Raw genomic sequence first — 8,612 nt, 5'->3', positions numbered from 1 at the left:
TGACGGATCAGATGGATGGCACAACATGGACAACTTACTCTGACCATCCTTATTGCACAACTGCTTGGGAGGTGCAGAAGGAACACCAAGGCAGTAGAACATGGCTCCTGGCCAAGGATAGTCTATCCAATGGCATAATGTAGGCAGCATCCTCACTGTCATCACTTTATTCCACATTTAACACCCTGTTGTGATGAGATTGGATGGTTTAACCAATCCTGCAAATATTGTGTATGTGACTGTTCTTTCCTTTCTGGTCTTCCTGGACTGGAAAAGGAAAATTTCTAAATTCTATTTCAATCATCATCCATACCTCTTTCACATGTAATAAAATATAGGTCAGAGAGACATGACAGAGGGCAATATCCTCAAGCAGCTGGACCACCCAAACCAGGCTGGAAGGTGAGGAGAAAATGCTGAGCCTTGGGGAGGTGTGTGCATGATTTTCCACCCTGGCAGCAGCTTGGCATCAGCTGGGGATGGGAGAGGTGAGGATGGGAGGAGATGGCACAACGCAGCACACTGAGTGTCGATTCCCACTTAAATCCTTGACACCCAGCCAAGGGTTCCATTTTCCCCAGCAGGAGACAATTGTTCCTCTGTGCCATGTAAACGATGGGCTATTAACTGTAGCTGCAGACATTAATTTAACACAAAGGATCATACTTCAGTTCCTCTGCAGTGGAACATATTGCTGGTGTCTAATGACTCCGATTACAGTCCCCACTTGCTGGTGATGGACAGGGCTCTTCCCTTCCAGCATGCTCAGGAACCAGGCCAGAAGGGTTCAACATCAAGATATATAGCTGTTCTTTACGACTACCGTGAAGGTTTGTGACCTTCATGTAGATTGGCTTCTAAATAGAGATGATCACGAGTAAAATATGCTTGAAGTCAATTCCCTGGGTGGATTCTGGGTGTAAACCAATGTGGTGCCAATTCCATTTGATGGTGTTTACGTTGCTCTATCCTAAGAATCATTGACTCCTGAATGTGACTGAGTTGAAGAGTAGCCCAACACAGTATTCACCAAGTTTCTCACTGGGCAGACACAATGAAATGTTTATGAAAATTCACAGAGGTCTTAAGCACATTCGGGAAGTAGAATGAATATTCTTACTATACTCAAAGGGGTTGCTTACTGTCCTGTTACACTGGTACTTATCAAAAGTTTGATGAAACTGTCCAAAAAGCATCACCTTGGGCAAAGTATCAGATAATGACCCTGTTTAACATGTGTTTTGTTTTGTAATTTAGCTGCTTTACACATTAATTTTCTAAGCTTCTCTTAACTGCATTGGTTAATTAATTAAAATACCATTCCTACTGGCTGGATAGATCACTTCTGTCACATCTACTGCAGTATTTCACTTTACTGTTGACTAAAAGCAATTGCCTTTTAACTGTCTTACTCTAATTGGTGGTTGAGGCTTATCTTCTTTGTGTTCACTTTTTGTTGAAGCCAAAACCTTAGTAGAGAAAACAGGAATTTCCTCCAAAGTTGTTGAGTATTCTCTATTTTCTCTCTATATTCTCTCTGACTGTGTAGTTCACTTGGGGCTGGTGGCTTTGTGGCTTTATTTACTCAAAGAGTTGCCAAATCATGACACAGCTCAGTGCTACATGGTGACTGTCCCATTGGAAAAAGGTTTGTTTGCATAGGGACAGATCCTGGCTACTTTATGACACCAGATGAAAGATAATGTGGATCAAAATCAGGAAAAGAAAGAGAAATAGAGAAAGAAAGAGGAGATAAAGAAAGAGAGAAAGAAAGAGAGAAAGAGGAAGAAAGAAAGAAAGAAAGAAAGAAAGAAAGAAAGAAAGAAAGAAAGAAAGAAAGAAAGAAAGAAAGAAAGAAAGAAAGAAAGAAAGATGGATGAAAGCCAAGTAATAGTGAGAGAAGGAGAGGGATTGGGCCCTGCTGTTATTATTAAAAGCAAATCCCTGCAGATCTCTGAGGATAAAGCTGTTGTCTAATGGAAGCAGCTAATAAACTGAAAAAGCCATGTAAAGGGAAACAATCCATTATTTATATGACAGATAAACTGCATAACGACTCCTTATCAAGTTAACATTCTAGGCCAGATACTTTCTCTTTTAACCTTCAAAAAGTCTAATAAATAGTCATACCGTGCTTTTTTTTTTTTTTTTTTTTTTTCTTTTTTTTTTAATTCAATTCAGTATTTCTATTAGCTAGGTGAGCACCTGCCATTTCTGAAAGAGTTGCGCTCTGCATAATTTACACTACTGCCGGATTGTTTAGCAATCCTTCTCAGAGAGGCTACTGACAATAAATTAGTGTTTTGCAGTGATTTAGACATTTTTATATGTTTATAATCTTTTCCTTCCCCTCTTCCATAGTCAACAAATTCAATATTTGTTACACTGTCAAGGTTCTGATGCTTTTCTTTCTTTATTGCCGTATATTCTGTGTTTTACTAGAGTGCTCAGTTGTTCTTAGTGTGACACACTAATAATACCTTTCTGTTGGATGTGGCACTTCTCTGAGGATCTGAAAATATTTTGTAAACTTTAATTAACCTCCTAATTACTTGTACTGTAATGTCAAACTAGATCCTTAAGGCATTTTTCCTAAGTGCTGATGAGACATCTGTACTTACCGAGATTGACAAATTTGAGTAAATAAAATCTTCTACCCATACTGGAGTGTTTTTGAACTCAGGTTTTTGTGGGAGAATGGGGTCTTGTTAAATGGGTTAAAATTTTAAAAAATAAGATGAATAAAAACATTAACGGGTCATTTAATCCATCCCCACCCCAGAGAGAAGGGTTATTATATGATAAACCGAGCTGCACTGAACTGAAAGAGCTGAGGTTTATTGTATGGGAATAAAAGCTTGACAAATCTGCAGTTTGAGATTTTCAAACTTCTTTTCAAGAGGTTTTCTTGGATCTAGCCTGATGGGGTAAGTGCTGATTTTCAGTTTATTCTGTCAATGGGCTTTTGCCTTGCAACTTCTCTCACTGGATCTCAAAAATGTTCATGTCCTTCCTCCCATTAAACAGAGAAGAAACCCAATTCACAGCACAAGGCTAGAGGCTCACACAAAATCACAGAGCAGAAGCATGTGCTGAACTGACCTCTGCTGACAGCAGTTCACTGGAGTACAACAACTGTTTGAAATTTTGCCTCTGAACTTGTAAAAAGTGCTGTGTTCATTCTGTGCTACAAGCATGAAGCAGTTCTCCATGGGATGCTCTCTCTGCTGGGAGATTGCAGGATGTCTTTACAGGAACAACAGCTCTTATGCTTTTATAACAGTTTTCTGTCCACAACCCCTGTTTGAGGCTACAGTCTTACCATCCAAGAATATCTCCCTGTGTGCCAATACTCCATATGGGGCAGAGGGAAGGGGAGAGGAGACAAATGTTTTATATATACAGTTGATCTAAAACATATTGTTAAATCTCAGTGTTTTACATGGGAAAGTTTGGTTTATAAAGAATGTGGGTTTGTATCTCAGCTGGAGCATGAAAAACAGAGGTGTCTGATGGAGTTTTACATGTCACCCCCAGCATCCTATCTGGTCCCTAGATGCTGCTTTAGAAGAGTACCAGTTCCCTAGATGCCTGTTTCAGCTTTAGGCACATTTGGATGTCTTGTACAGCCCTAGACATTCTCATGGCCCTAAATGTTCTCATGGCCCTAAACATTCTGTTCAGGTTAACTTGATTAAACCTCAGCAGAAAGTGGCAGCAATGCCACTGTGGCCCAAGGGAGGTTTTCTCTTGGCTTTCAAGGTCAGGATTTGTGCAGTGCAATATTGAGTGGACCTTAATTTAATGCTAGAAAAATGGGAGGTGATTTACTTTGGGCTGCTTTGCTGCAGGTATGCCCCTGACCATCTGTGCCCAGACAGTTTCAGCAGGAGTTCAGTTTGCACCCTTGGAGAATGAGAAGCATAGAGCCATAGCTATGGTGCCAGAGACCATCCAGCGTTGGCCATGGTCTTCCCACCCCCAGTCCTTTGCCTAATTCCAGTGGTGGAACTCTGCCACCCAGTTCCTGGCAGGGGATTCACGGCCACTCCATTGTCCTGGCACCTTTTCATCATGTAGAGCTGGCACAAGCCATAAATACAACAGCAAAAATGATTGGTGTGATGGGAGCACATCCAGAAATGGGGCTGGGGAGAGCCACTCTGCATCAAAGGGGCACCTTCACGCCTGTTACCAAATAGCCTGCTAGTGACAGGTCATTGCATTTGCATGGGGCAGTGAGCGTCAATACAAGTCAGCATGCTGAACTCAGTATCACATTTTAGAGAGCAGGCAATTTGTAATCTGTGGCCCAGAAGCTCTGGCTGTCATTTCTTGAGCTGTTGTTGTAAGTCTCATGAGATAGTAGGGTGACTCTAATGGTGATATGATAGTAATTTGGTCTTATTGCTCAGGTTCCCTGGAGACATAAGATCGCAAGAGAGCCCTGGTTTACTTTTTATAACAGAAGACTTTGTATCTTGCACATTTGAGAAGTGAAAGAACACAAGCATTACAAGCAAAAAATGGAAGGCAAATATAAAGAACATAATACTTAAAATGCAAAAAATGTCGTAACTTTTAAGCTACTACTAAAATTTAGGAGCTCATGCCTTCTGAATATACTAAGTTGATAACAATAAATTATTTTTTGTGATGGCAAAAATATTTTTTCCTTGACAAATATCCCTGGCTTATAGCAGAGATTTATTTGTAAAGTGGTTTCATAGTATCTCCAAAATACAGTATTTTGCTGCTTAAATTTATAAGCTCTGTGTGATTTATTGCTGGGGAAAGAGATCACAGTTTAATTATTTTTTTTTAATAATGCTGTATATTTGTAACGACAAAAACAAAATCTTCATTCAAAGCTCTTTAAGAATGAGTTGTCATTTCAACTAATACATTAAAACTAAAGCAGAGGTATATGATTTGGATTTGGGGTCCACAGCTAATTTAATCCTCTATATTTAGTTTAGAAACACAGCATTATCAGCTTGATTTACACATTATTCCTCCTGCTGCAGTGCAAATGAATCCCTGCCAGCAGACCAATACTCATGAATGAGATGACAACAATTAACCAATCTGCCCCATACAAAAACCAAACCTGAAACTGCCTTCAAAAAATGCCCATATCTTTAGGAACTCCGAGCAAATTCAATATGAATTCCCTCTGACTTTCCCTTCCTTCTAGAAACTGCAGACTTTTTCTTAAATGTCTATTGTCTTACCTCTGCCAAAACTCAACAAAAATTAGCTTGTTCAATGCCCAATACTTGTAACTCTAGAATATGTTCCAAGAACAATAATCAGCAAGTAGTAGTTTTCATTTCTACATTGCTCAGAAATTAAGCAGGAATGTGTATGCAGGGGAGAAATGGGAAAGGTGTTTATTTCTGTGTTTTTAAGTAATCAAAACTGTAATTACATTACAACACAGTTGTGAATTTGCTTATTTTACTCTCATGTCATTGCCACGATTTCAGCAGGGTTATCCCAAATTTATGCCAGCATAAATGACAGAAGAAACCTGGTGCTGTCTGTGCGTGTCTGTGTATATGCACCATCTTTTTCTCCTTCTCTATCTCTTTGTCTCTCTCTCTCACACACACACATACACACACCTATTTTTTCACCCTGTTTAATGTTTTCATATGCAAAATGTTGGCTCTGCCTCTATTATACCAATTCTACTATCATAATGAAAAATAAGAACATTGACATCAGACTACTACATATACATGTAAACACAGAATAAAAAGGTGTATTTACAGACATTCAGTCCTCAGGATGCAAACATACCTATTACTACACGAAAACACAACATATGGCAACTTAACAGGAAATAAAAACAATTTTCTGTTAGTAGAAAGAGAGAAGCCACTACACTTCATCTGTTTCTCTCTCTGTATGAAGGTTAAAAGAAATGAATAACGCTGCTATGTAGAGTTGTAGACTAAGAGACTCCAATGGGAAATTTTCATCTTCCTTTTAGGATACAGAAGAGAAATGGCCAGATATATTGATCCTTTCTGTCTCAGGACAGAGTCTTTCTGTGGCTGAGGGTGCAACACATTCCCCAGAGAACCAAGGAAAACAATTTCCAAAAGCATGTGGTAGAAATAGCCCCCTGAGTTTGAATTTCCGATCTATGTAGGATTGTGCAAGAGCAGAAGAGCCCTTGAGCTGTGAGAAAAACAAGCAATACCTCTTCCATTAATTCATAATGGTTCATCCGTTCTTCAGCAGCTCTAAAGACCAAGTCTGTTCTTCACTTATGGCCCACATCCTACAATTTAGTGCCCATGCAGAAGAGGGCATTTTGACCCCCAGAACACAAAAGTTTCCACCCTTTGGTTATTTTTTAATTGAAAAACTTCTGCCTCTTTGCTTCCAGTATATTCAGGCTGTTTAGATATCTTTTCCACTTGGCTAAGATTTCTATGATATTAAAGTCTCTAAATCCATACTAACCAGATATGTGACTGCCCTGATTTTTGAAAGTAGGAGTTCTCCCTGAGACTCAATCCACTTTGATAGGGGTCAGTAATAGTGAAGCTTTACTGTGAGATTTTAGGAGTTTATTTTCAGAAATCCAGCCTGAGCCTGGTTCTGCTTCCAGGGAGCCTCATGGATCTTCATTTAAACAGGAGCAGCTTTGGGGCCTAAATAAAATTCGATCATCAAGGCCAGTAGATACCCACAACAAATCCGAGCTGACAGCTGTTTTCTCCAGGGCTAAATTTGTACCAAAGAGTTTAGGAAACATAAGCAACTAATCATCTCATCCTGAGAGAAATTAGTCAAGTATGAAAGGATTAAAGGGACCCTGAAAACTGAGAGGAAAAGTAAAGAAGCTTTTCATAAAACATCTTTTTTAATACTCAGTAGAGTTTTCCTCAGTAGGAAATTTTGTCCAGTCATATTAAAGTCACTATCTGTTCTGCCAGCAGTGCATTGCTGCTGTAAAGAAAGGTAAATCTTTCTTGCTGCTCTGGAACAAATGTGTTTGGGGGAGGATCCATACAACTTCCCTTCACTTCCTTAGCCAGGTCAGTGCTGTGATTTGACTGTTATTTGACTATTATTTAGTCTCCATCAGTGCCAGAGGAGACACAGAAATACCCTTAAACTTCAGAGTCTTCATTGTCATTCTTTTTACCTTATTTATTTATTTTCAACAGAGTCCTGCCTCCACGATATAACTTCTCAGAAAATGAATACCAGTGCTAGGACACAAATGGTGACATCTTACTTCTCTGGGTGGGGAGCTATATTTCAGGCAATTATTGTATTAACCTAAATTATTGTATTATTTTATTAACCTAAAGTCTTTGGAATGGTAGGGCATGGTAGCAGAGAGATCTACAACACTCCTCCTGGCATAAAGGTCTAGTTAAAAACATCATTTATTAGATCACAAGGGCCAAAGTCATCATTGCACAATAGCCATGGCCACATGGCAACAACGTGTAAATTAGAGGTGCTCTGTGGGCTGGGGCTGTTGATATCAGGTTGCATTCTGCATTTGCACATAAGCTTTTAAAAAGGACTGGTCAAAACCTGATATGTGCAGGTCATGCACTTCCCAGATAAACTTTACCTTCCAAGATATAGCTCAGCTCACAATATGACAAACACTAGGTCTATGAAGATGGTGAAGGGTCTAGAGGGGAAAATATGTGAGGAGCGGCTGAGGAACCTTGGTTTGTTCAGCCCCGAGCAGAGCAGGCCGAGGGGAGGCCTCATGGCGGCCTGCAGCTCCCTCACAGGGGAGCGGAGGGGCAGGCGCTGAGCTCTGCTCTCTGGGGACAGCGCCAGGACCTGAGGGAACGGCATGGAGCTGGGACAGGGGAGGGTCAGGCTGGGGGTTAGGGAAAGGTTCTGCACCCAGAGGTGGTCAGGCACTGAGACAGGCTGCCCAGGGATGTGGTCATGGCACCAAGCCTGCTGGCATTCAGGAAGCATTTGGACACTGCTCTCAGACACAGGGAATGATTTTGGGTGGTCCTGTGTGGACCCAGGAGTTGGACTTGATGATCCTTGTGGGTCTTTCCAGCTCAGTATGTTCCATAATTCAATGATTCTAATGTTAGGAGAGTCATGGAGAAAAAGAAGAGACCAAAAGCAGAGGTCAAGGATCATTGGTGTTCGTGCAACTTAACAGTCATATCACCCATAATGAGTTACCTCATTTTGATTTTCCATGGACTTAGTAGAAATGAAGCAAAATTGACATTATTCAGCAGCACATACCAATATTGCAAAAGGAACATATTTTGTCCAGTATATAAACTCTCAGAACCATTTTACAACATAATTGTGCATAACTTTAAAGCATAACCAGTTCCACCAAGACAGGGGCAGTATGGCAAGCAAATTTGTTCTGGTGATGTGATGAAGGTAAAGGGAAGAGGATGTGAGTTTTTTAAATCTCCTTTATATCCTACTACCCTTCTTGACAGTAGGAGCTACGCTCACCCACTGTTGCATGTCCCTGGGCTGCAAGTGCCAGCACAGTTATTGCACAAGGACTCTCAGCTGATAAGGCCTCTTTTCTGACCCCGGTCAGCCCATTGTGAGATGTGGCTTTACATTGGATGAGAGAT

This window comes from Anas acuta, chromosome 1 (assembly GCF_963932015.1).
Source record: "Anas acuta chromosome 1, bAnaAcu1.1, whole genome shotgun sequence".
Classification (NCBI taxonomy): domain Eukaryota; kingdom Metazoa; phylum Chordata; class Aves; order Anseriformes; family Anatidae; genus Anas; species Anas acuta.
The sequence above is the reverse complement of the archived record's forward strand: the minus strand, read 5'-3'. Positions refer to the sequence as shown.